The following is a 6,104-nucleotide window of genomic DNA, read 5'->3' as shown; positions in this document are numbered from 1 at the left end:
GAAGTTCAAAACAGAAATATATGGTAGATTAAATTACTGCCCTTGCTTATGGGAATCTCTGGACTTGATCAACCACTTTGCCACCTCTGTAACATGAACAGCCTTTTGCAGGGGAGGCAGGAAAAAGAGGCTGGGAAAATAAACTCTTCCATTTACTTTGATAGGAATGCTATTAAAGTCCTTGCCAATGGCATAACATGGTTGCCACCTGTACCGTTAGCTGGTGAGGAAGTCTTCTCTTAAGAGGGATGTACCCATGTAGGGTAATTTCAGCCATGCTGAATTCTTGAAAATACAGAGAAAAAATACGTTAACTTCTGTTTGCTGAAGAATATCATTTCAAGTTTGACTGGAATAGTTTATGAGTTTGGATCAAGTTTATTTAAAGAGTTTTGGCAGAAAAAAAAAAAGGGAATAAAGAGTATTTACTTTTAATTTTAAGAAGTTTGCCCGCTCTCTTCAGAAGCATCCCTTAAACCAGCTCTCTTTCCTTACGTGTTACTGCCCTAACCTTCTCCCTAAGGGTTTTACGGTATTAGTTTAGGAGCTCTTGTTTCAGCTGTCTGAATAACTAACTAAATATTAATTTGAACAGAAGTTTCTTAACTGTCAGACAATAAATTCAGTTTCTCTTCCTCTGGATCATTTTTTGTGACCAAAAGCTAAGCAGCATTAAAGACCAAAGGACTTTCAAACCTGCACAGGAGCTTTCATTCTGCCTCGTATGTAGCTCCTCACCACAGCTATGGGGAACTAAGACGTGACCAGCTGACCTTAAGAGTTCCTTCTGTTCATCCATTCTCTTACACCAAAATCAAACTTTATCTGCTTCCAAGCTGAGACTGCTCATAAAGTTTAACAACTAATTCTATCAAACCAAACCCTAACTAAAACAAAACAAACCCTACCAGCAGGTCAAGGGAGGTGATTGTCCCACTCTGCTCTACCTTTGTGAGCCCCCACTTGGAGTCCTGCATCCAGGTCTGGGGCCCCCAGCTGCAGAAGTATGTGGATCTGTTAGGCTCCAGAGGAGGGCCACGACAATGATCAGAGGGCTAGAGCACTTCTGCTGTGAAGAAAGGCTAAGAGAGCTGGGGATGTTCAGACTGGAGAAGAGAAGGCTCTGGGGTGACCTGAGCTGCAATAATGCACCATTCTGATACTTAATGGGAGCTAATAAAAAAGATGGAGAGTGACTTTTTGCTTGGACAGGTAATGACAGGGCAAGGGGGAATGGTTTTAAACTAAAAGAGGGAAGATTTAGATTAGATGTTAGAAGGAAATTCTTCACTCAGAGGGTGGTGAGGCACTGGCACAGGTTGCCCAGAGAAGCTGTGGATGCCCCATCCCTGGAGGTGTTCAAGGCCAGGGCTTTGGGCAACCTGATCTAGTAGGTGGGATCCCTGCCCATGGCAGGGGCATGGAATTAGATGATCTTTAAGGTCCCTTCCAACCCAAGCCATTCTATGATTCTATCAAAACCAGTGATTTCTTGGAGTTGCCATAATGCCTGGAAGAGGGTGTCTATAAAGTTAGATAATTACCAAAACTTTGGTAAGGGATGGAGAGGACTGCATAGGCCCACTTAACTTGTGTCTGTTTAAACTGTTGTGAAACTGGGTATCAAGGACCAGCAGGGCTGCAGGGTTTGGGGAGCCAGGAACCAGGGATGGCAGCATGGCCAGCAGGGCAGTGACCTCACCTACATGGGACTCAACCCCATGGTGCCCCAGCAAGAAGAGCAGAGAAGGTCTGATGGCATTACTAGGGTTAGGCACAGCCCAGACCACCAAGTAGATCCACAGCAATGGGGCAGGTTTTATGACCAGTTTGGATATCAGCTTGGGATCAGAATCAGTGAGGTGTGTGGCTACCACCAGCACCTTGTGCAAGGGGAGCTTGCAGAGCCTGATGGTGCCTTCATGGTCACATACTGGATGTCAAACTACATGCCTATGTTATTCAGCTGAGCTCCCTCCCACCTTTAGCTGCTCCTGTTCATTTGCACTTCAGTGTTCAATTTCTGCTGCCCCCAGCCATGCTGTTCCAGGATAGGATGTCAGACTCTCAACCAGGTCCCTGAAGTTATGCAGATTAAAACAAAACCAAAACAGATCAACAATAAAAAACCTCCCCAAACTTTTTAAACTTCCTCAAGCAGCTATACATGTGACAGAAATAACTGTCTGCTGAGAGGAGTGTTGGGAACATGAGAACTTCTTAAGCTGCCTTCACAGACAAATAAAGCATACAATCAAGGCAAACCCTCAGGCACAAAAAAGGTCCATTGTGGACTTTAGCCTCTTAATATGGATAATCCTCTTCCTGTTGCATTACATGTGTGTTTAATTTGCCAATACATAGAATGTTCCTGTTCTGCATCAATGGTATTGGCAAAGGGCTTTACATTGCTTACAAGAAAACTATGTCAAAAACAAAACAAAGCAAAACAAAACATCGGTGGGCATTTGTGAGAAACTACTTCCTTTCTCTGCCTCTGATGGTGTTTTCAAACTCACGAAATACATTACTGTACTTCAGGTCATTTTACTTATGTCACTTTCCATAATGTTACACAGTTAATGCAGAAGACTTAAAACAACATAGACTGATGATTCTCAGTGGGATGTACCTTACAGGGTACATAGAAACAAAGGTGCTTTCCTAGGAACTTGTTGAGGAAAAGATTAATTTGACATATAAACCTATTACATAACTTAAATGTGCTGCATTATTACCACTAACAGCAAAAACAGCAGCAACAGCTTTTACAGCCTGAAGTTTTCTCTGGCATTGCACAGTAATTATCTGACCTATCTCTCAGGTCACTGTATGCTGTGGTTGTATTTCAAGTTGCTTGAGACTACTGCAATTTTAAACATATTATATCTGCATAGATTTTCTCTTATTTTTTTATTGTAGCAGGAACATCCAAAAAATAAAATCCAAGTGCATTCATGGCCTCAATATCTATGAAGCTAACAAAATATCTTGGAGTTACACTATTTTAATCCGAAATATCTTCCAGTAGATAGAGAGAAAGCTCTAGATTTAACTGTGTTTTGTAGTCCTGCAAAGTTTTCTTCTTTCTCTTATCAAGGCTGCAGAATGCACACAGCAGTAGATATGCTTGACGTTATCTGTAGGAGGATAAAAGCCCACACAGCAGCTACTCTGTGCTGGACAATTTTGAAGCTATTGGGAACTGTTTCAGTCCTTTCAAAATGTTACCACATGCACATCAGGGGCTGTGGTACTTTCTGGCCTAATTTAATCACTGCAATGTGGGAGTTAATCTTTTAGACCATCACACAGCGTAGGATTTGGGTCTGGCACCCTTCAGTTCCCACTTTATGCACAACTTCAGTGCTCCAAGATAGCACCTCTTACAAAAACCGAAACCAAATATAAAGAAAGAAACAAAGCTGATTATCACAAGTTCCAAAACCAAAAAGGTGCAGAAAAGAAAAAAGCAAGGATGTTATTTCTCAATTTTAAACTGAATGTTGTTCAAGATTTTGCCAGTGGAACAGAGAATTTTTCCTTTTCTAAATCTCATATTTCAGGGAGAGGATTGTTAAATAGTTCAGTGAAGCAGCATTAAGGTATATTATGATTTGCCATGATTTATTCATCTTTCCCCAGAAAACAGAAATCTTCAGTTAAAGGGAATAAGACATTAAATGAAGAAAAACAAAGTCACATTAGCTGTTAAGTTCTGAATAATGTATTCAAAACCAAGTTAGAAAAATGTGTTGTCTTTTAAAGCGTTTAAAGCTTTTAACTTGTGGAGTGGCATTAAAAAGCATATTCATAAACAAGGCTCCTGTCATGGAATGAGTATAATAACAATCTTCATCATTTCTTATGTAGAAAGGTGAAGTGTGGCTAGATTCAGATGCCTGTGTGATGGACAGTTTAGAAATGAAGTAGATGTTTCTTCTAGACAATAAACTGCACTCAGTTTCTTAGTTAAAAGAAACACAGAGGTAGTCCTCTACTCACTACCACGGTAGTTAATTAGCTAACACCCATTCAAAACACTGAAATTGTCAATATAATGCTTAATCTGGGTGAAAACATCCTAAAGAAGGTTTATGTTCTCCAAGGTTTCTTTCCCACGATGTCAGTTAGGCAAAGAAAAGCTATAAAGCTTCTCTCTTTCACACCATTTGAGCATCACAACTACAAGACTACTACCATGGGTAAGGACAGTTAACTATATGAACTCACCAAATGACTAGGTAATATACATATTATTAACATTGGCACACAGGAGACATTTAATATATGTAGATATGAAGCAGAAAACTATGAGTAGCTTTTAACATTTCAAACATTTGGAATGGTGGTATCTGAGTTTAATGTTAACATCTATTTATACTGCCACTCACATGTTTCAGGGTGGGACAACTCCCACACGTTGTGGAAAAAGGTGACTGTGGGTGTTAAAAACAGAGACTTGCCTTCTAATTAGAGGTATTCAGGTATATGTCTTGCTGTGAATAGACTAACTTTTCTTGAGGAAAAAATAGAGCCATTATACATACATTGGGGGTGATATAGAATAATAAATGTTTAAGAACAAGGCTGTGTGGATGCACTGAAAACTGCATTCAATGAAAATGTTCCAATGCCTGAATTTGTTACAGAGACCACCTCTCCTCCAATATCATAATTTCATCTACCATTTCTTATCAGACTAATTTCTGATGACTTCATCAGAAATGCACTTTCCTTTAAGCAGCATCTTCCAGCAGTGGTCAGCACATGTGAAACCAGAGTTGGAATATATAGGCAGTTTATATAAGATCAGAACTGTAGTATAATAGGTATTTTGTATATATTAAACCAAGGCAGGGATTGTAACAGGAACTATGTTAAAATATATAATTACTGTATTGCTAAATCTCCATTCCAAGCTGAAAAAAATGAAGACAAAATTAATTTAATGTATTCTAAATGTTCATTTTTTTCCCCACTTGATAAACTGTGCCTATAAAATTAATGGAGATTCATCTATCTCCTAAAATTGTCTTTTTAATTCTGGAATTTTATATAGTGCCACAAACTTCAGGACAAATTAAGCTGAAAGAGTTTTGATTCAGAAAAGAGATCTTAATCAGGACTATGTAAAAACTTAGTCAATAAAACGATAAATAGAATATTTCAAAATATTACTCAATGGTAGAATTTTATGCTTATTGCACCTTGATTTAATACTGTTCCTACTGTGCTTTGTAACTGATGTGTTACAAAACAGTGTGAAAACAATTAAGAACTTTCATAGATTAATATTAGAATCTTCAAAGCCCAAATCAATATTTCCCCCAAAGAGTTTGGATTTGTTTTGTTAACAAGACTTGTTGATTTTTTTACTAGAGGTATTTTCCTGGTGCACTTGCAATGGGAAATCTTTTACCCAGGATTTTTTTCCTGATGCAACCCATATGTTTGGGAAAGACAGTAAAGGAGAAATTCAGTTCATCATTCACCTTGCCCCCAGAATACCAGATGGTGATTGTGGTGGAGCTGGTTATGAGGGACACACTGGAGGAGATTTAACATGTGACACCACTGCTATTTCCAACCGCAGCCTTCCACAAAAAATTAAACTAGTAAATTTATGCCAGTTTTACTGTCAAAAAGAAGACTTGGATTTTTTAACATATGCTAACAGTAGCATATTATTAAATATACATATATCTATTAATAGCTGAATTCTCAAAATAGCAAGGATATTTTGAATGCAGCTCATGAAATTACATCTGTCAGATTTTTTTTTTTTCCTCTGTGCAGTGCAATGTTCCAAAGATTATACAAAACTGGGCTGGATTTGCTCATGCTGTGTATATATACACTATATATATATCCAACATAACAATGTATTTTCATTCAAGTAGCATTACTTTAAAGTATTATTCAAGGTGAGGAAGAATATCTGACAGACCATATTGAAATATATAGCTGATTTGAGGGTGCATCTCTCCCTCCTTTTCCTTCTGAATGTCACCTTTATGGTGGGACAAAAACACACATGATCACTTACTGCAGATACGTTACAAATTGAGACCATGGTTTACTGGTTCTGTGTGGAAGGAACT

The sequence above is a fragment of the Anser anser genome, assembly GCF_964211835.1.
Source record: "Anser anser genome assembly, chromosome: 2".
Classification (NCBI taxonomy): domain Eukaryota; kingdom Metazoa; phylum Chordata; class Aves; order Anseriformes; family Anatidae; genus Anser; species Anser anser.
The sequence above is the reverse complement of the archived record's forward strand: the minus strand, read 5'-3'. Positions refer to the sequence as shown.